Below are 23727 nucleotides of genomic sequence, written 5' to 3'. Positions count from 1 at the left end.
AATTACTCTGATACCTAAACCACACAAAGATCCAACAAAGAAAGAGTATTTCAGACCAATTTCCCTTATGACTATTGAAGCATAAATACTCAATAAATTCCTCTCAATCCAAATCCAAGAACACATCAAAACGATCGTCCATCATGACCAAGTAAGCTTCATCCCAGTGATGCAGGGATGGTTTAAAATAGAGAAATCCATCAACGTAATCCACTATATAAACATACTCAAAGACAAAAAAATCACAGGATCATTTTGTTAGATTCTGAGAAAGGCTTTGACAAATTCCAATGCCCATTCACAGTAAAAGTCTTGGAAAGATCAGTAATTCAAAGCCCATACCTAAACATAATAAAAACAATATACAGCAAACCAGTAGCCAACATCAAAGTAAATGGAAAGAAGCTGGAAGCAATCCCACTAAAATCAGGGACCAGACAACTCTGCCCACTTTCTCCCTACCTATTCAATATAGTACTTGAGGTCCTAGCCAGAGCAATTTGACAACAGGAGATCAACAGAATACAAATTGGAAAGGAAAAAGTCAAAATATCACTATTTGCAGAGGATATGATAGTATATATAAGTGACCCTAAAAATTCTACCAGAGAACTCCTAAACCTGATAAACAGCTTCAGTACAGTAGCTGGATATAAAATTAACTCAAACAAATCAATGGCCTTTCTCTACACAAAGTATAAACAGGCTGAGAAAGAAATTAGGGAGACAACACCCTTCACAATAGTCGCAAATAATATAAAATATCTTGGAGTGACTCTAACTAAGAAAGTGAAAGATCTGTATGATAATAAATTCAAGTTACTGAAGGAAGAAATTGAAGAGGATCTCAGAAAATGGAAAGATCTCCCATGCTCATGGATTAGCAGGATTATTATAGTCAAAATGGCTATCCTGCCGAAAGCAATCTATAGATTCAATGCAATCACAATCAAAATTCCAACTCAATTCTTCACTGAGTTAGAAAGGGCAATTTGCAAATTCATCTGGAATAACAAAAAACCTAGGATAGCAAAAACTATTCTCAACAATAAAAGAACCTCTGGTGGAATCACCTTACCTGACCTCAACCTGTACTACAGAGCAATTGTGGGAAAAAAAATAAAAAAAAACCTGCATGGTATTGGTACAGAAACAGACAGGTAGATCAATGGAACAGAACTGAAGACCCAGAAATGAACCGACACACCTATGGTCACTTGATCTTTGACAAGGGAGCTAAAACCATCCAGTGGAAAAAAGACAGCATTTTCAACAAATGGTGCTGGCACAACTGGCAGTTATGTAGAAGAATGTGAATTGATCAATTCATATATCCTTGTACAAAGCTCAAGTCTAAGTGGATCATGGAACTCCACATAAAACCAGAGACACTGAAACTTATAGAGGAGAAAGTGGGGGAAAGCCTCGAAGATACGGGCACAGGGGAAAAATTCCTAAACAGAACAGCAATGTCTTGTGCTGTAAGATCAAGAGTCGACAAATAGGACCTCATAAAATTGCAAACCTTCAGTAAGGTAAGAGATACTATCATTAGACAAAAAGGCCATGAGCAGATTGTGAAAGGATCTTTACCAATCCAAAATCAGATAGGAGACTAATATCCAATATATACAAAGAGCTCAAGAAGCTAGACTCCAGAAATTCAAATAACCCCATTAAAAATGGGGTACAGAGCTAAACAAATAATTCTCAACTGAGGAATACTTAAGGGCTGAGAAGCACTTGAAAACATGTTCAACATCCTTAATCATCAGGGAAATACAAATCAAAACAACCCTGAGGTTCCACTTCACACCAGTCAGAATGGCTAAGATCAAAAATTCAGGTGACAGCAGATGCTGGTGAGGATGTGGAGAAAGAGGAACACTCCTCCATTATTGGTGGGATTGCAAGCTTGTACAACCACTCTGCAAATCAGTCTGGTGGCTCCTCAGAAAATTGGACATAGTACTACCGGAGGATCCAGCAATACCTCTCCTGGGCATATATCCAGAAGATGTTTTAACTGGTAATAAGGACACATGCTCCACTATATTCAAAGCAGCCTTATTTATAATGGCTAGAAGCTGGAAAGAACCCAGATGTCCCTCAACAGAGGAATGGATACAGAAAATGTGGTACATCCACACAATAGAGTACTACTCAGCTATTATAAACAATGAATTTATGAAATTCTTAGTCAAGTGGATGTTTCTAGAGGATATCATCCTGAGTGAGGTAACCCAATCACAAAAGAACTCACTTGATATGCATTCACTGATAAGTGAATATTAGCCCAGAAACTTAGAATACCCAAGATACAATTTGCAAAACACAAGAAATTCAGGAAGGAAGACCAAATTGTGGATACTTCATTCCTCCTTAGAATAGGAACAAAATACTCATGAAAGCAGTTACAGAGACAAAGTTTGGAATTAAGATGAAAGCATGGGCCATCCAGAGACTATTTCACCCGGGGATTTATCCCATAATCAGCCACCAAACCCAGACACTATTGCATATGCCAGCAAGATTTTGCTGAAAGGACCCTGATATAGCTGTCTCTTATGAGGCTATGACAGTGCCTGGCAAATACAGAAGTGGATGCTCACAGTCAGCTATTGGATGTATCACAGGGCCCCCAATGGAGGAGCTAGAGAAAGTACCCAAGGAGCTGAAGGGGTCTGCAACCCTATAGGTGGAACAACAATATGAACTAACCAGTACCCTCAGAGCTCGTGTCTCTAGCTGCATATGTAGTAGAAAGTAGCCTAGTCAGTCATCATTGGGAAGAGAGGCCCCTTGGTATTGCAAACTTTATATGCCCCAATACAGGGGAACACCAGGGCCAAGAAGTGAGAATGGGTGGGTATGGGAAGCAGGACGGGGTAAAAGTATAGGGGACTTTCAGGATAGCATTTGAAGTGTAAATGAAGAAAATATCTAATAAAAAATTTTTTAAAATGAACATCTGATCTGAGAAAGACAAAAACCTCATACACCATGTCACATGTTGATCCTAGCAGTAAATGTAGATGTTGATATATGTAAATGGCTTTAGATGTGGGTAAAGCCTGAAAGGAGATAAAGAAGGGGATAAAATGTGATACTGAGGAGAAAGGGTCTAAAATACTCTAGTAATGTGAAAGCATAAAAGAGAATGAAGGAAGAGAAGAGGCGAAGACAGGGAGAAGGTACATGGACCAAAACATACTTTGTTCAAAAATAAAAGTGATGCTACCTATGACTTTGTGGTGCCATCTAACACATTGTATGCACAATGGTGCTATTTAATACATTGTGTCACTATGATGCATCATATGCAAGTTTAAAGTAAATCAGGGGGTTGGAGAAAACAAATAATAACATGAGCTAGAAAAGATGTCTCCATAGGATCAGAGGTGAGAAGGACACAAAACTGCTCCAACACCAGGAGTAACTTGGATCAGCAGGACCCAGGCACCCAGGAACTTCACCCACCAGTGGCACAGGTTCCTTCTGGTCTGGCCCTGAGCAGACCTTGGGTGCGAACTCCCAGTCAGTCTCACAGTACCTAGAGGAAGCTCTACTTCCAAGTGCTTTAATACATCCAGCACCACAGGATCACAGGATCCAAGGAGCTTAGTCACACCAGAATCTCAGTGTCCCAGAGGCAGCTTGACACACAGGAGCTCTGACACACCCAAGATCTCAGGGTCATAGGATCCCAAAATCACAGGATCACAGAGACAGCTGAACTCTGAGTAGTTCTGACACAAACAGGATCACAGAAAGGACAGGCTCCAGTTAGATATAGTAAGGGAAGGTAGCATTAGAGATACTCAGATAGTGGGAGGCAAACATATGAACAGAAACAACAGAAACCAAGGTTACTCGGCATCATCAAAACACAATTCTCCCAACATAGCAAGTCCTGGATACACCATCACACTGGAAAAACAAGATTTGGGTCTAAAACTACTTCTCCTGATGGTGATAAAGGACTATAAGAAGGTCATAAATAACTCCCTTAAAGAAATACAGGAGAACACAAGTAAACAGCTAGAAGCCCTTAAAGAGGAAACATAAAAATCCCTTAAAGAATTACAGGAAAACACAACCAAATAGGTGAAGTAATTGAACAAAAACACCAAGGATCTAAAAATGGAAATAGAAACAATAAAGAAATCACAAAGACAACCCTGGAGTTAGAAAACCTAGGAAAGTGATAAGGAGTCATAGATGCAAGCATCACCAACAGAATACAAGAGATAGAAGAGAGAACCTCAGGTGCAGAGGATACTATAGAAGACATTGACACAACACTAAAAAATATGCAAAGTGCAAAAAAGCTCCTAACCTAAAACATCCAGAAAATCCAGGACACAATGAGAAGACAAAACCTAAGGATAATAGGTGTAGAAGAGATTGAAGATCCCCAACTTAAAGATCCAGTAACTATATTCAACAGAATTATAGAAGAAAACTTCCCTAACCTAAAAAAAAAAAAAAAAAAAAAAAAACTAGAGGCCTATAGAACTCCAAATGGATTGAATCTTTCAACAAATCCAAAAGAAGATAGCCATACGAACATGATTCTACCTGTAACAACAAAAATAAGATGAAGTAACAATCACTTTTCACTTACTATCTCTGAACATCAATGGACTCAATTCCCCAAAAAAGACATAGACAAATAAAACCAGCATTTTGCTGCATACAGGAAATGCACCTTAGTGACAAAGGCAGACAGACACTATCTCAGAATCAAAGGTTGGAAAGCAATTTTCCAAGCAAATAATCCCAAGAAACAAGCTGGAGTAGCCATTCTAATATCAAATAAAATTGACTTTCAACCAAAAGTTATAAAAAAAGATAAGGAAGGACACTTCATACTGGTCAAAGGAAAAATCTACCATGATGAACTCTCAATTCTAATCATCTATGCTCCAAATGCAAGGGTACCCACATTTATAAAAGAAACATTACTAAAGCTCAAAGCACATATCGCACCCCACACAAAAAGAGTGGAAAATTTCAACACCACACCCTCAGCAATGAACAGATCATGGAAACAGAAACTGAAAAGAGACACAGTGAAACTAGCAGAAATTATGAACTAAATGGATCTAACAGATATTTGGAGAACATTTCACCCAAAAGCAAGAGAGTATACCTTCTTCATAGCAGCTCATGTGCCTTCTCTGAAATTGACCATATAATTGGTTGTAAAGAAGGCCTCAACAAATACAAGAAGATTGAAATAATCCCATGAACCCTATCGGATCAACATGGACTGAGGCTGGTCTTGAATACCAAAAAAGCAATGGAAAGCACACATATACATGGAGCTGAACAACATTCTACTCAATGATAACTTGGTCAAGGAAGAAATAATGAAAGAAATTAATGGCTTTTTAGAATTTAATGAAAATGAGGACACATCATACCAAAACTTATAAGACACAATGAAATCAGTGGTAAGAGAAAAACTCATAGCTCTAAGTCCCTCCAAAAAGAAACTGAGGAGAGCTTACACTAACAGCTTGACAGCACACCTGAAGGCTCTAGAATGAAAGGAAGAAAGTACACCCAGGAAGAGTAGACTGCAGGAAATAATCAAACTTGGTGCTGAAGTCAACCAAGTAGAAACAAAAAGAACTATACAAAGAATCAACAAAACCAGAAGTGTTCTTTAAGAAAGTCAACAAGATAGATAAACCTTTAGCCAGACTAACCAGCAGGCACAGGGACAGTATCCAAATTAACAAAATCAGAAATCAAAAGGGATACATTAAAAAGGAAATATATCTTAAAATAATTATTCTGTTTGTTGAATATTAACAGTTGTAGGTATTAAAATCATATTCTACAAACATCATGGAAAAAAAGAAAAAGAAAAGATGTCTCCATGAGATGTAAAATGGTGCACTGGCCTTGAAACCTGATTTAAGACGTCTTCAGAGGGTCAAACATGGATAGTCCATGGAGCCTAACAATTCCATTTTAGTCATGCATTCAAAATAACTGAAAATATTTATCTGCACCAAAACAGATACACAAAGTTCATGGCAGCATTATTCATTAATAAACAAAGCATAGAGACCCTGTGAATACCTACAACCTACTGAAAGAACAAGAGAGCATGCTGTTTGTAAAATATCAGCAAATGAAGAAGGCAGATGAGCAAACAGGATGGAAGAAAATTCCTATCTTTCCCTGAGAACAGGAGAAACCTTCCCAGAACTGTCTCATAGTCTGTTCATGACCTGTCATTTCCTGTCAGACAGCTGTTTGGTATCAATAGCCTTGAAGCAGAAGAAAGAGATAGACAAGTCTAGATCTGTAATCTTTATTTATGGTTTTAGGGGGAAAAAACATTCCTAGGATGATTAACACTTCTGCTCTATGTGCAGAGCTGAGCAGATGTCTCTAACTCAGAGGAAAAGGCAGCAAAGATTTCAGAGACAATGTGAAGCCTAAGTCGTTGGATCCCATTCTGTCACCCAGATATCTGAGTATATAAAGAAGAGTCACTGTTTTCAACAAAACAGGAATCCATATCCCTGGGACCCACATGGCTGAACTGTTCACTACAGAAACACTAATGGGAGAACAGCAATATTTTATCAAACCTTGTGACCTTCAAACTGCATTTTAAGTCAAAATATTTTAAGATATAAGATTTATTTATATTTTTTCAAAATAACTGTCCTAGATACACCAGGTAGAAAGAACTGAAAAACAGTACTGTTTTAATCCACAAAAAGGAGCTTACAGCTGACTTGTCCTGGATAGCCAGCAATCAAGGAATGGAGAGCCCCTGAAACCTAGAATTGGTGCCTTGATTAGTCATCAGCAAAGAGGCCTCTTCTGGCAGCAGAAAAGGAGTTGCAGAGATCCATCAGTAAACATTATGCTGAGAGAGAGTTTAAATTGTAGGTCTCAATATTGTCCCTGTTCTACCCAGAGCGATAAGACAACTAAAGGAGATAAAGGGGATACATGTTGGAAAAATAGAAGTCACAGTGTCACTTTGAGTGTCAGATGATATGATAGTATTCATAAGTTACCCCAAAAATTCTAACAGAGAATTCAGCAGATAAACACATTCAGCAATGTGGTCAGATACAAGTTAACTAAGAAAAAAAGAGCCCAGATCTAAAGCTGTCCCAAAGCCCCCTGTACCCAAATACTGCCCGGAAAGAGCTGGTCTCCTAGGAGTGCTGTCACTCTTAAACTCACAGATAAGACCACCACTTCTATTCCAATAACTGCCCAAAGAGAAATGTAGCAGGAGCACAAAGGTCACAGAAACAGCAAAGCAGCCAGGAACAATATCCTTCCAGTCTCCATCTGCATGCAGGAGCTAAGGCTATTCCAGAGACCTCCATACCCAAGTCCTTCCCAGAGAGAACTGATCTTCCAGGAGTGCTGACACACCTGAGATCACAGGCTCACAAGATATAAGAGGGACAACGCCAGTCAGAGACATCAAGATCACCTAACACCAGAGATAAACAGATAGCAAGAAGCAAGCTCAAAAACCTAAGCAACAGAAACCAAGGCTACTTAGCAACATCAGAACCCAGGCCTCCCAACACAGGAAACCATGGATACCCCAACACACCTGAAAAGCAAGACTCTAATTTAAAATCACATCTCATGATGTCGATAGAGGACTTTAGGAAGGGCATAAATAACTCCATTAAATAAATATAGGAGAACACAGGTAAACAGGTAGAAGCCCTTAAAGAGGAAACAGAAAAATCCCTTAAAGAATGACAGGAAAACACAACCAAACAAGTGAAGTAATTGAATAAAACCTCAAGGACCTAAAAGTGGAAATGGAAACAATAAAGAAATCACAAAGGGAGACAACCCTAGAGTTAGAAAACCTAGGAGAGAGAAAAGGAGTCATAGATGCAAGCATCACCAACAGAATACAAGAGATAGAAGAGAGAACCTCAGGTGCAGAGGATACCATAGAAGACATTGACACAACACTAAAAAATTGCAAAATGCAAACAGCTCCTAAACTAAAACATCCAGAAACTCAGGATACAATGAGAAGATGAAACCTAAGGATAATAGGTGTAGACGAGAGTGAAGATTCCCAACTTAAAGATCCAGTAATTATCTTCAACAGAATTATAGAAGAAAACTTCCCTAACCTAAAAAGGCCTACAGAGCTCCAAATAGACTGGACTAGAAAAAAATCCTCTGTCACATAATAATGAAAACATCAAATGCACTAAACAAAGAAAATATTAAAAGCAGTAAGGGGAATAGGTCAAGTAACATATAAAGGCAGACCTATCAGAATTACATATGACTTCTCACCAGAGACTATGAAAGCCAGAAGATCCTGGACAGATGTCATACAGACCTTAAAAGAACACAAATGCTAGCCCAGGCTACTAGGCCCAGCAAAACTCTAAATTAACATAGATGGAGAAAACAGGATATTCTATGACAAAACCAAATTTACCCAATATATTTTCACAAATCCAGCCCTACAAAACTCCAACAAAAGGAGGGTAACTAAATACTAGAAAAAGCAAGAAAGTAATCTTCTTTCAACAGAACCAAAAGAAGATAGCCAAACAAACACAATTTCACTTCTAACAACAAAAATAACAGGAAGTAACAAATACCTTTCCTTACTATCTCTTAATATCAATGGACTCAATTCCCCAATAAAAAGACATAGACTAACAGACTGGCTATGTAAACAGGACCCAGAATTTTCCTGCATACAAGAAACACACTTCAGTGACAAAGAAAGACACTGCCTCAGAGTAAAAAGCTGGAATAAAAATCTTCCAAGCAACTGGTCCCAAGAAAAAAACTGAAGTAGCCATATCGAATAAAAATGACTCTCAAGCAAAATTTATCAAAAAAAGATAAGGGGGGAATTCATTTGGAAGTCAGAGTGAAAGCAGGTATGAGTAGAAACCTTACAAGGAGTCATGGCTGCCAAAGTGTTTGAGTCCTTTGGAAAGTTCGGCCTGGCGTTGGCAGTTGTAGGAGGAGTGGTGAACTCGCTTTGTATAATGTGGATGCTGGACACAGAGCTGTCATCTTTGACCGATTCCGTGGCATACAGGACATTGTGGTAGGGGAAGGGACTCATTTCCTCATCTCTTGTGTACAGAAACCGATTATCTTTGACTGCTGCTCTCAACCATGGAACCTGGTAACAAAGATTGCAGAACGTCAATATCACACTGAGCATCCTCTTCCAGCCGGTGGCCAGCCAGCTTCCTCTTATCTACACCAGCATTGTCGAGGACTATGATGAGCAGGTCCTGTCTTCTATCACCACAGAGATCCTCAAGTCGGTGGTGGCTCAATTTGATGCTGGAGAATTGATTACCCAACGAGAGCTGGCCTCCAGGCAGGTGAGCGATGACCTCATAGAGCAAGCAGCAACATTTGGGCTCATCCTGGATGACGTGTCCCTGACACATCTGACCTTTGGGAAGGAATTCACAGAGGCAGTAGAAGCCAAACAGGTGACTCAGCAGGAAGCAGAGAGAGCCAGATTTATGGTGGAAAAGGCTGAGCAGCAGAAGAAGGCAGCCATCATCTCTGCTGAGGGTGACTCCAACGCCGCTGAACTGTTGATCGCCAACTCGCTGGCCACGGCAGGCAATGGCCTGATTGAGCTGCATAAGCTGGAGGCTGCTGAGGACATTGCATACCAGTTCTCCCACTCTTGAAACATCACCTACCTGCCAGTGGGACAGTCTATGTTCCTCCAGCTTCCCCAGTGAGACCAGCCCGGCCATGGCCTCCATCATGCTGAATGACGCCTTCCTTCTGCCCCACCCCAGAAATTACTGTGAAATTTAATGATTGGCTTAAAGTGGAGGAAATAAAGGTAAAATCACTTCAAAAAAAAAAAAAGAGAGATAAGGAAGGACATGTCATACTGGTCAAAGGAAAAATCTACCATGATGAACTCTCAATTCTGATTATATGCTCCAAATGCAAGGACACCCACATTCATAAAAGAAACTTTACTAAAGCTCAAAGCACACATTGCACCTCACACAATAATAGTGGGAGACGTCAACACCTAACTTCCATCAATGGACAGATCATGGAAACAAAAACTAAACAGAAACACAGTGAAACTAACAGATTTATGAAGAAAAATGGATTTAACAGATACCTATAGAAAATTTCACCCTAAAACTAAAGAATATACCTTCTTCTCAGCACCTCATGGTACCTTCTCCAAAATTGACCATATAATCTGTCACAAAACAGACCTCAACAGATACAAGAAGACTGAAATTATCCCATGTATCCTATTAAATCACCATGGACAAAGGACAGTCCCCAATAACAACAAAAACAATGGAAAGTCCACATACACATGGAAATTGAACAAAACTCTACTCAATGATAACTTGGTCAAGTATAAATAAACAGAGAAATTAAAGACTTTTTAGAATTTAATGAAAATGAAGGTACAAAATACCCAAGCTTATGAGACACAATGAAAGCAATGCTAAGAGCAACACTCATAGCTCTAAGTGACTCCAAAAACAAAGTAAAGACATCATACACTAGCAGCTTAATAGCACATCTGAAAGTTCTAGAAAAAAAAAAAAGAAGCAAATATACCCAAGAGGAGTAGATGGTAGAAAATAATAAAACTCAGGACTGAAATCAACCAAGTAGAAACAAAAAGAACTATACAAAGAATAAACAAAACCAGGAGCTGATTCTTTGAGAAAATAAGATATATTAAACCCTTAGCCAGACTAACTAGAGGGCACAGAGACAGTATCCAAATTAAAAAATTCAGAAATGAAAAGGGAGACATAACAACTGAAACCAAGGAAATTTAAAAAAAAAAAAAATCATCAGATCCTACTACAAAAGCCTATACTCAACAAAACTGGAAAATCTGGATGAAATGTACAAATTTCCAGACAGATACCAAGTACTAAAGTTAAATCCGGGTCAGATAAACCATATAAATAGTCCAATAACCCCTTAAGAAATAGAAGCAGTCATTAAAAGTTTCCAAACCAACATAAACCAAGGACCAAATGGGTTTAGTGCAGAATTCTATCAGGCCTTCAAAGAAGACCTAATACCAATATTCTTCAAACTATTCCACAAAATAGAAACAGAAAGAACAATACCCAATTTGTTCCATGAAGCCATAACTACACTGTTATCTAAACTACACAAAGACCCAGCAAACAAAGATAACTTCAGACCAATTTCCCTTATGAATATCAATGCCAAAATACTCAATAAAATTCTCAAACAGACTCCAAGAACACATCAAAATGATCATTCCTCATGATCAAGTAGGCTTCATCCCAGAAATGCAAGAATGGTTCAACATACAGAAATCCATCAACATAAATAACTACATAAAGAAATTTAAAGGAAAAAACACATGATTATTTCACTGGATGCTGAAAACTCTTTTGACAAAACTTAAAACCCTTTCATGGAAAAGTCTTGGAAAGATCAGGAATTCAAGGCCCATATCTAAACACAGTAAAACCAATATATAGCATACCAGTAGCCAACATCAAATTAAATGGAAAGAAACTTGAAGCAATCTCACTAAATCAGTAACTAGACAAAGCTGTCCACTCTCTCCCCACCTATTCAATATAGTACTCAAATTCCTAGCCAGAGCAATTAGACAACAAATGGTGGTTGAAGGGATACCATTTGGAAAGAAAGAAGTCAAAACATCACTATTTGCAGATGATATGATAGTATACTTAAGTGATCCCAAAAATTCCCCCAGAGAACCCCTAAGCCTGATAAACAAGTTCAGCAAAATGTCTGGATATAAAATTAACTCAAACGAATCAAGTAGCCTCCCTCTACTTAAAGGATAAACAAGCTGAGAAAGAAATTAGGGAAATGTCACCCATCACAATAGTCACAAAGAATATAAGATACCTTGGTGTGACTCTAACCAAGCAAGCTAAAATTATCCAGTAGGGGAAAAGACAGCATTTTCAACAAATGGTGCTTGTTCAACTGGCAATTAGCATGTACAAGAAATCATATTGATCCATTCTTATCTCCTTCTACAGAGCTCAAGTGCAAGTGGATCAAACACTTTCACATAAAACCAGATACACTGAATCTAATAGAAGAGCAAGTGGGGAAAACCTCAAACACATGGGACCCAGGGAAACCTTCCTGAACAGAACAACAATGGCTTATGCTCTAAGATTAACAATGGACAAATGGAACCTCACAAAATTGCAAATCTCCTGTAAGGCAAAGGACACTGTCAATAGGACAAGATGGCAACCAACAGATTGGAAAAAGATCTTTACCAATCCTACATCTGATAGCGGACAAGTATTCAAAATATATTAAGAACTCAAGAAGATAGACTCCAGAGAACCAAAGTAACCCTGTTATGAGCAAACAAAGCTAAACAAAGATTTCTCAACTGAGGAATATGGAATGGCTGAGAAGCACCTAAATAAATGCCCAACATCCTCAGTAATCAGATAAATGCAAATCAAATCAGCCCTGAGATCCCACATCACACCAGTCAGAATGGCGAAGATCAAAAATTCAGGTGACAGCAGATTCTGGCAAGGATGTGGAGAAAGAGGAACACTCCTCCATTATTTGTGGTATTGCAAGCAAGTACAAACACTCTAGAAATCAGTCTGGCAATTCCTCAGAAAATTGGACATAGTACTACCAGAGAACACAACTATATAACTCCTGTGCATATACTCAAAAATGCTTCAACATATAACAAAGACACATGCTCCACTATGTTCAGAGCAGCCTCATTTATAATAGCCAGAAGCTGGAAAGAACTGAGATCTCCCTCAACAGAGGAATGGATACAGAAAATGTGGTACATTTACACAATGGAGTACTGCTCAGCTTTTTTTTTTTATTATTAAATATACTTTTATTAGGTATTTATTTCATTTACATTTCCAATGCTATCCCAAAAGCCCCACACACCCTCCCCCACCCACTCCTCCACCCACCCACTCCCACTTCTTGGCCCTGGCGTTCCCCTGTACTGAGGCATATAAAGTTTACAGGACCAATGGGCCTCTCTTTCCACTGATGGCCGACTAGGCTATCTTCTAATACATATGCAGCTAGAGACACGAGCTCCGGGGGTTACTGGTTAGTTCATATTGTTCTACTCAGCTTTAAAAACAGCAAATTCATGAAATTCTTAGGCAAATGGATGGAACTAGAAAATATCATCTTGAGTGAGGTAACCCAGTCAAAAGTGCCATGCACTCACTGATAAGTGGATATTATTCCCAAAAGTCGGAATACCTAAGATAAAACTCACAGACCACATAAAGCTCAAGAAGAAACAAGTCTAAAGTGCTTCAGTCCTTCTTAGAAGGGGGAGCAAAATACTCATGGAAGGTAGAAGTATGGGGGCCTTGGTAGGAGGAGAGGAGGGCAGGGAAAGAGGGACAGGATCAAGAATGGGAGGTGTCTTAGTCAGGGTTTCTATTCCTGCACAAACATCATGACCAAGAAGCCAGTTGGGGTGTAAAGGGTTTATTCAGCTTACACTTCCGTGTTGCTGTTCATCACCAAAGGAAGTCAGGACTGGAACTCAAGCAGGTCAGGAAGCGGGAGCCGATGCAGAGGTCACGGAGGGATGTTACTTACTGGCTTGCTTCCTCTGCTTTGCTCAACTTGATTTCTTATAGCACCCAAGACTACCAGCCCAAAGATGGCACCACCCACAATGGGCCTGCCTCCCTTGATCACTAATTGAGAAAATGCCTTACAGTTGGATCTCATGGAGGCATTTCCTCAAGGGAGGGTTCTTTCTCTGTGATAACTCCAGCCTGTGTCAAGTTGACACACAAAACCAGACAGTACAGAAGGAGACAGGGATGACATACAGAGGATCAAGAATTTGAACAGAGGAGTGTAGCAGTGGAGGATGGGGAACTGGACATAGCCACCATCAAGTCCCAGATGCCAGGAAAGCAAGAGGCTCCCAGGACCCAACAGTGATAAGATTAGCCGAAATGCCCAACAAAGTGGAATGAGAGCCTCTAGAGACCATTTACAGAGGTTTGGAAAGTCCCCCCAGGTGGGAGATGGGCCACCCACTCATCCAGATTTTTAACCCAAAATGATTCCTGTCTAAAGGAAATATGGGGACAAAGTGTGGAGCAGAGACTGAAGGAAAGGCAATTCAGAGACTGTTCCACTTGGGGATCTATCCCATATACAGTCAATAAACCCAGACAATATTGCTAATGCCAAGAAAATCTTGCTGACAGGAGTCTGTTATAGCTGTTTCCTGAGAGGCTCTGCTAGATCCTGACAAATACAAAGGAGGATGATCACTACCAACCATTGGACTGAGCACAGGAACTCCAGTAGATGAGTTAGAGAAAGGACTGAAGGAGCTAAAGGGTTTTGCAATCCCATAGAAATAACAGTATCAACCAGCCAGACGTCCCCAGAGCTCCCAGGGACTAAAGCATCAATGAAAAAGTACACATGGAGCCACCCATGTCTCCAGCTGCATATGTAGCAGAATATGGCCTTGTCTGGTATCATTAAGACGAGAGGCCCTTGGTCCTGGCCCTTGATTCCCCAGTGTAGGAGAATGCTTGAGTGGTGAGGTGGGAGTGGGGCTGTGGGGAGTACCCTAATAGAAGCAGGGGGACGTAGGATGTGATGGAGGTTCTAGAGGGGAAAGTGGGAAAGGGGATAACATTTGAAATGTAAATACATAAAATATCCAATAATAAAAGAAAAAGATCAGTAGCCTTCCTTTAATCAAATGATAAATGGGCTGAGCAAGAAATCAGGAAAATATAAATCTTCACAATAGCCACAATAATATAAAATATCTTGCTATAACTCCAACCAAACAAGTGAAAGACCTGTATGACAAAACTGCAAGTCTCTGAAGAAAGAAATTAAAGAAGATATCAGAAGATGGAAAGATTTCCCGTGCTCATGGATTGGTATGATTAATATAGTAAAACTCATCTTACCAAAAGCAAAATACAAATTCAATGCCATTTCCTTCAAAATTCTGGCACAATACTTTTCAGACCTTGAGAGAAAAATTCTCAACTCCACATGGAAAAGTAAAAACCAAGGATGGCTATAACAATTCTGTACAATAAAAAACTTCTGAAATTATTACTATCCCTGATCTCAAGCTGTACTGCAGAGAAACAGTAATAAAACTGCATGAAATAAATATAGAAATAGACAGGTTGATCAAGGGAATCAAATTGAAGACCCAGAAATAAACCCACAAGCATATGGACCCTGGATTTTTGGCAAAGAAGCCAAAACCATACAATGGAAGAAAGAAAACATCTTCAACAAATGATGTTGATCTATTTTGATTGCTGCTAGTAGAAAAATGAAAATAGATCCATAAGTATCACTCTACACAAGTAAATCAAGGGTCTCAACATAAAACTGGACACACTAAATCTAATAGAAGAACATGTGGGGAATAGCCTTGAAGCATTGGTATAAGATCTAACTTCCTGAGCAGAACACCAATAACTCAGCCTGTAAGATCAACAATTCATAAATTAGACCTCATGAAATTGCCAAGCTTCTGTAAGTCAAAGTACATTGTCAATAAGACAAAATGGCAGCCTACAGATTGGGAAACAGTCTTCACCAATTCTACATCTGATAGACAACTAATGTCCAAAATATATTTTAAAAACTCAAGAAGTTAGACACCAACAAACCACATAACTCAATTTTAAAATGGGGTATGAGCTAAACAGAATTCTCAACAGAGGAATCTCTAATTGTCAAGAAGCACTTAAAGAAATGTTCAGCCTCTTTAGTTATTGGGGAAATGCAAATCAAAATGACGCTGAGATTCTACCTTATTCTCATCAGAATGGCTAAGATTAAAAACGAAAACACCACATGCTGGAGAAGATGTGGAGCAAACCTCTATTACACTCCTCCATTGCTGGTAGGAGGGCAAACTTGTACAACCACTCTGGAAATCACATGTGTATGGTTTAGATTTCAGTAGCAGTTACAACACTAATCCTCTATGTTTTAAAATACTTAAAGGTAAAAAAAAAAAAAAAAAAAACTGAATGTGGATGGTCAGTGAGATAGCTCACAAAGGTTGATCACTAACCCAAGTAAAACCCCAGACTTAGAGAGCAGAAGCAGGGGGAACTTAATTTTGAAGCCAACCTAGGATTTATGCTGATACCTTGCCTCAAACCAACAAAGATGTTGCTTAGGCAAGCACAGACCCAGAGTGACTAAACCCCAGAGGTTATGGATATATGGTTCTGATTCCTGGTCTCCTGACACTAACTCAATGTGTTCAAATCTTGGTCTTCATTGCATTCTTTTTGTGGCATTTGTTTCAGATAGAGGACTATTTTACCCCTAGGTTGGAATGTTAGAACCAAGTGGAGAACTCTAACTGGCCTGACTGACAAAGAAGGATAATTCTCTAAAATACTTTAGATGTGAAAGGATGAGGGCCATATGTTATCTAGTAAAATGTACAGTAAAGGATTATAATGACAAAGACTCAGTTAATGAAGATAGAATAGATGGTGAATAGTATTGCTATGGAATCTGTGCTCTTAAGAGTAACTACTGTTTTAAAGGCAGCCCCATGTTGCAGCAGACTTCATCCAGAAACCAAACCCCCTTCTACTACCACCCCCCAAAAGCAAGAGCATTCCAGCAAAGAAGAAAAAATAATGTGGCCTCTTGTTAGAAGTTGAAGAGGGGTGAGGAATAAAGAGAAGCTGAGCAGAAAGTAGACACTGTGTCAGAGGACACAAATACAAAGAGGATGACTACAGGACAGGCGCTTCAATAAGGTGGGGCCAAAGTGAAGAGTGGATCCCCAAAACACAAGTTAAGGCAGGAAATGGACAGTCTGTTCGTCAAAGCAGAGCAAATAGAGAAACAGAAAGGGATAAGAGGTGGAATTCCCCTTCTTCTGATGGAAAACAGATGGTGACCAAGGAAGCAGGTGCTTCCTCAAGCAACATGCACAAGGAAGCCACAGGCTAAAAGGTCCTGCAGCTGTGCTCACTCCATGCTCGGTCACAGGTTAGAAGACAGGTGGTGTGAGCAGCCTCTTATGAAAATGAGCTGAGCAGCTGAAGATGGGAACCCTGGAGAAGCTCAAAGTTTTCCACAGCAAAGCTTCTGAGAGGAAGAGATTGGTGAGAAGGTCCCCAACCATAAGGCAAAAGGAGAGCCTGTGGAGTGGAAAGCTTTTCTAGACTAGGTGTATCACGGATAGTTTGAAATTGAGTGAGGTTTTAGGTTTGGCAACATGAAACCTTGACATTCTCAGGTAGAAGTAGATGAGACATCCTGTAGACAGGGTAAGATTTCCAGTTTCTCTGATGACTATCTAAAGTTTCTGTTTCCCAGTAAGGCATCTTTCTGTGTCAAAGTTCTGCCTATGTGTCTTGGTCTCATATAGTTTCATTCATTTTACTTTTGAAGGCTTGTCCTTTAAAAAAAATAAAAATTGGACCTCTATTAACTAATAAGGGGAATAAGTATTTACCATCAACCTGTAAGATATAACTTTTGGGAGACACCAAAGCCACATATGTAGCTACTGCTAAGACACCGAAGGCATATTCCCCCATTAGATATCTGAGTATATAAGGGAGACTCGCTGTTTTCAATTCCTGCATGTTTAAGTTTGTCTCATCCCTTCTTTTTTCATGTGTGTGTGTGTGTGTGTGTGTGTGTGTGTGTGTGTGTGTGTGTGTTTTCTTCTTAGTACTTCATAGTAGCTTTTCCTAAAATTTCTCTGTGTCATAGTCAAGAATTGTGGTTTCACCAGTTTTGAGGCCTCTGAATAGAGCTAAATTTACTATAGGTGGCAAAACGTATCATGTCTACAACCTGCAAACAGGTCACTAACATCTTAACCAGTATGCAAGTGATTTTAAAACATCAGGTTAGATAAGAGGACCACACACCTGACTATATACTTTATTTACAAGAAATGCTTAAATGCTTATGACTGAAAAAAAACAGGTAAAGATATATATTAGTGGTTGCCATGAAGAATGTGCTGTGAAAATGGATACTGCTCATTTTTCAGTAACCGTAAGAATTAGATGGTGATGACTACCATACAGATTTGCAAGGATACTCAAAGCCATGATATTAATGCTTTCATGAACAAATCAGCAGTACCTTGAGATCAAGAGTCTCTGACACAATGTATTTGTTCTTGGCTAGTTCCTAAGCTACCATCAGTATTGCCAAGTGGACGAACATCCCTTAGATAAAAAACACTCTAGCCCAGCAAATTTCATGCTGTCTTTTGGCCTCTGTGGCCATCAGCATGAATGTGGGGCTTAGACATACATGCAGAAAAAAATACCCAAACATATAAACTAGAATATTTTACTTTTAAAATCAAAGAATATGAGACATCTCAATGAAATCTACTCTCTCCTTTCTCTCTCTCTCTCTCTCTCTCTCTCTCTCTCTCTCTCTCTCTCTCTCTCCCTCTCTCTCCATGGTTGTTAAATATAGTGTACCCTGTCAAGGGATGAAGGACAGGAGGACAGGGTACCCTGTACTAATTTACCTCTGTGTCTGTTTCTGTACTTTTGCAAGAAGGAGTCTTCCAATGGAGCAGTCTATACCACAGCAGTTGGGAAAGTCTTTTCTGGAAGGTAGTGCCAAGATTCTGCAAGTGGGTCTAAGCTAGTGCCAATATGACAGGACAGGTGGAGGAAACACCATCATCACTGAAGCCCTCACATGGACAGAAGCTTGGGATCAACCACAACCACCAGGTGCTCTGGACGTACTGCAAACCTTCTCCATTGGTTCCCTCTCAGCCAGAGTCCCAAGGATCCTACTAGTTTTTCATTCTCCAATGCTCAGGTATTTGCCAAACTAACACCCATCCCAATATTATCAAGGGAAGGGATGGATGAATCTAGGACATTGACTATTCCTCTGGCCTGAAATGCTGAGCATGGTGTCCTGACCCTGAAGTTAAGAAATAGCCTGCCTGAACAGGGTAGGCAGCTAACTGCACTCTAGGGGTATTAAGCCTTGAACACTGGGTTGGCGTGGTATGAAAATTGCCAGTAAGGGCACCTGAAGTAGTTCAAGCCTGTGGGACACCTAAAAGTTAGCTTTAGAAAGTCTAGGCTGAATCCAGGAGACAGGACCCCAGGACCTGAGTATTAGGAAAAGAAATAGTGGAGGAGGAATCTGGTGAGCATTCACAGAGATAACTTCTTCTCAAAGCCCAGTAGGCCAGTGGGCTATAGTCCTGGAGCTATATTGGCCCATCTTAATCAGGCTACGGTGCTAGAGGGTCTCACTGCCATTCTCTATTTTCCTTTGTCTTGCTTCCTCTCTAGTCCTACCTCCTAGCCTATTTGATTATCTCTGCCCAATCTGTGCACTTTAAAGATCATAAGACCCTAGTAAGCCTGAGCTCTACCCCAAATCTTTATTCCCATTTTTAAAATAGTCATTGTTCATTGAACACTCAACCCATACTTTTATCCTGTATATGTATCAGGTGATTAGAATTGTTGTGCCCAACATATTCCTTGTTGTCACAGAGATACTAGTACAGTGGAGATAACAATCAGCATGAGAAAGATTATACTTAGGAGTGTTACGTGACCTGGGGTAGGCTAGGAGCACTAGGGTAGGACAACAGAGGCCCTGAGGTTGTTCTGTCCCAAAGAAGGTGAAAAGAATAAGGAGTTTGAATTCAGTGACAAGGATGGGGTGGGTGTCCTTCTAGGTGGAAGACACAGCACTTCAAGGACTCAGAAATAACTTTAAAGTGACATAAGGATAGGCAGGAATGCAGGAGGAGGAGCAAGCTGAGTCGGATGAGAGGACCAACTGGAGGATAAGTTATTGAAATGAAGCAGCCCCACCTTTCCTCCAGATCCTTGGAAGACTTAAGGGGAGGAGCCAAAGGATCTAAGTACTCAAGATGTTGTATCCCTCTGTCTGGGGAATGGAAAGAAACATGGGTTGGTGTTGGACCATGAAAGGCAGTCTGTGTTCTGGTTGAGGGGGACTTACTCCAAAGACCCAGTAGAAAATTCTACAAGGGGTGGAACTGTAAGTTACACTCCAAAACATTAGGCTTATGACACCACGGAGCCCTCAACTCCATAATCCTGTGGCTATCAGTCATGTAGGCAATGTCCCAAGCTTCTAGTATTCTGGCTGTACTCCACCCTCACGGTTACCTGGCAATAGCAAGGTAGCCCATCCCACTATAAAAAGGGGCTGTTAGCCCCTTCTCTCTCTCTTAAGCTCTTACTCTTTTTCTTGTCTCTTACTTTCACCCCTTACCCCCTCACTCCCGCTCAATTCCCCCCTCTCTCCACATGACCATGGCCACCCTCTGCTTCTTTACTCTTCTCCCTCTCTCTGCCATTCTACAATAAATGCAAGAAAACCGTGGACCATCTCTGCTCATCAAGATCCGCCATGCTGGAGCAATGGAGCAGGCTTCCCTCTAACGAGCTGCATGTCTAATCTCGCGCTGGGAGGACTCCCAGGGTTTCCAGCCACCAAACCAGACCAAGGACTCTCCACCTCATGGGAAGCATCCAACGCCTTCTGCCCCTGCCCCTTCTTCCTTTAGCCCTGGGGCTGACTGAGCCACCCCCAGTGCCCCCACCATTCTCAGCCCTTCCTCAGTGTCTAGCGATGTCCTATGATACCTGAGAGCTAGAACCTGTCATCCCTGGCCTCCATGAGGCCCAGGGACCCCGGACTGCTCCCTCCCCACCTCTATGGACTGGTGTTCCATGGCTTCCCACAGCCAGACACCCACCCAACAGCATGAAGAGCACATGCAGTCCAACTCCCATGTCTGCCGTCCAGTGCCCCCGAGCTTTGACAGGACATGAGTCCTTCTCACCCCTTTATTTTCTCACAGCCAGCACCCCACAGGTTGGGCTGTTCTGAGGCTCCCTAGACTTTGATCTGAATTTTACCACAGTAGGAAACACTCTGGAAGACACGTCCAGGGTTCAAAGGTCATGTAACAGCAAGAGCACAGCAACAGGATGCAGTGACTCAGAATTGAGTTAAGGTAACATGAGCAGTCACTTACTGGGCCAAGCTGTCCATTCATCTGTGAGGTGAAGCATGCTCAAGAGAAAAGCAACCTGGGTGCCTGTATCTGATGCAAGGTCCCCTGAGCAGCCACTATAGGGGCATACTCCCTGGTACATAGCACAGCAGATAACACCAGCCTGTCTTTGGGTCTCATTCATCACCTTGGGGTCTTTCCTGTAGCAATTGGCAAATGCAGAGGGCACTCTCTAATGACTCATGAATATTTCAGGAGGATTCTTCACAGGAGGAGTCAAGAGTGCAGAGTTGCTGAAGCCAAGCAAGAGGACCCAGATGTTCATGAATATTTTCTTTATTGGTTCTTCTTCTACTCCTTCTCTTTATCCTCAACTTCACATTCTTCAGAAAAGAAGAGCAGGGCTGTATGGTAAGAACCTAGACCCTGACTCTCTCCACTGTGTCTTGAGTTTGAGTTCCTGATGATCTTTCCTTCTCCCTGTGCAGTTGAGAAAGGAGTTAATTTGGTCGGCTGCCATGGCCAAACTTAACTAGTAACATTAAAATTGGAATGGCTGACTTGGATTGAATTTTTGAAATCCAACTTAATGTAGTTATGAACTATGAAATGACAACTAAGAGTACCAGATTTCCCTGTGTTCAAACAAGGAACCTTCAGCTATGTTTTGAGTTCCATTTCTACTTTCTTCCCAGACTCTGCATCATGAATACTCTGAAGCAAATGTCACATTTGTCATCCATCTTTTGAGAATGCTATGTCAAAACATCCCTTTGAAAATGTATGTTATTCTCCTATGATCATCTCATATGGTCTAGTTATGGTCCTCTTGGGGATGAAGGGAGAAACTTAAGTATAGATATCTCACATAAATTGCCATTCACCCACACACCAGCTTTCATTTTCTTAAGAGCTGCAAGAAAAGGATAATATAGAATAGGTATATGTTCTTCTTTCTCCACATCCTCGCCAGCATCTGCTGTCACCTGAATTTTTGATCTTAGTCATTCTGGCTAGTGTGAAGTGGAATCTCAGGGTTGTTTAGATTTGCATTTCCCTAATGATTAAGGATGCTGAACATTTTTTCAGGTGCTTCTCAGCCATTCCATATTCCTCAGCTGGGAATTCTTTGTTTAGCTCTGAGCCTCATTTTTAATGGGGTTATTTGATTTTCTGGAGTCCATCTTCTTGAGTTCTTTATATATATTGAATATTAGTCCCCTATCTGGTTTTGGATAGGTAAAGATCTTTTCCCAATCTGTTGGTGGCCTTTTTGTCTTATTGACGGTGTCTTTTGCCTTACAGAAGCTTTGCAATTTTATGAGGTCCCATTTGTCTATTCTCAATCTTACAACACAAGCCATTGCTGTTCTATTCAGGAATGTTTCCCCTGTGCCCATATCTTCGAGGCTTTTCCCCACTTTCTCCTATATACGTTTCACTATCTCTGATTTTATGTGGAGTTCCTTGATCTACTTATATTTGACCTTAGTACAAGTAGATAGGAATGAATCAATTCACAGTCTTCTACATGATAACCGCCAATTGTGCCAGCACCAGATGCCCCTCAACAGAGGAATGGATACAGAAAATGTGGTACATTTACACAATGGAGTACTACCCAGCTATTAAAAAGAATGAATTTATGAAATTCCTAGGCAAATGGATGAACCTGGAGGGCATCATCCTTAGTGAGGTAACCCAATCACAAAAGAACTCACATGATATGTACTCACTGATAAGTGGATATTAGCCCAGAAACTTAGAATACCCAAGATACAAGATACAATTTGCAAAACACATGAAACTCAAGAAGAACAAAGACGGAAGTGTGGACACTTGTTCCTTCTTAGAATTGGGAACAAAACACCCATGGAAGGAGTTACAGAGATGAAGATTGGAGCTGAGACTAAAGGATGGACCAGCTAGAGACTGCCATACCCAGGGATCCATCCCATAATCAGCCCCCAAATGCTGACACCATTGCACACACTAGCAAGATGTTGCTGAAAGGACCCTGATATAGCTGTCTCTTGCGAGGCTATGCCGGGGCCTAGCAAACACAGAAGTGGAGGCTCACAGTCAGCTATTGGATGGATCACAGGGCCCCCAATGGAGGAGCTAGAGAAAGTACCCAAGGAGCTAAAGGGGTCTGCAACCCTATAGGTGGAACAACAATATGAACTAACCAGTAACCCCTGGAGCTCATGTCTCTAGCTGCATATGTATCAGAAGATGACCTAGTTGGCCATCAGTGGAAAGAGAGGCCCATTGGTCTTGCAAACTTCATATGCCTCAGTACAGGGGAATGTCAGGGCCAAGAAGTGGGAGTGGGGGGGAGGGGAGGGGGGAAAGGGTTGGGGGACTTATGGGGCACCATTGGAAATGTAAATGAAGAAAATACCTAATTATTTAAAAAAAGGAATATGTATATGCACACTGTTTCATGTAGCAGGGACTAAAGAGGAAGAAAGTCAGTCTCCAAGTCTCCTTCAGTAACACTTCTTTAAGAGTAATGAGATTTCCTGAGTAATAACTTGGAGGGAACTATTAATATTTCATCAAGACTTCACTTAGAGAGTGGTGCATAATTTCATGCTAGATCTGTGAAACAGACCCGTAATTCCAGATACTAAGGAGAC

The 23727-nt window shown here is 40.6% G+C and overlaps 1 pseudogene; it reads left to right on the top strand.

The window, feature by feature from the left end:
- Nucleotides 8892-9879, top strand: Gm11383 (predicted gene 11383; annotated as a pseudogene).

This window comes from Mus musculus, chromosome 13 (assembly GCF_000001635.26).
Source record: "Mus musculus strain C57BL/6J chromosome 13, GRCm38.p6 C57BL/6J".
Classification (NCBI taxonomy): Eukaryota; Metazoa; Chordata; class Mammalia; order Rodentia; family Muridae; genus Mus; species Mus musculus.
Note: the sequence above shows the minus strand (reverse complement) of the source record. Positions and strands in the feature narration are given on the sequence as shown.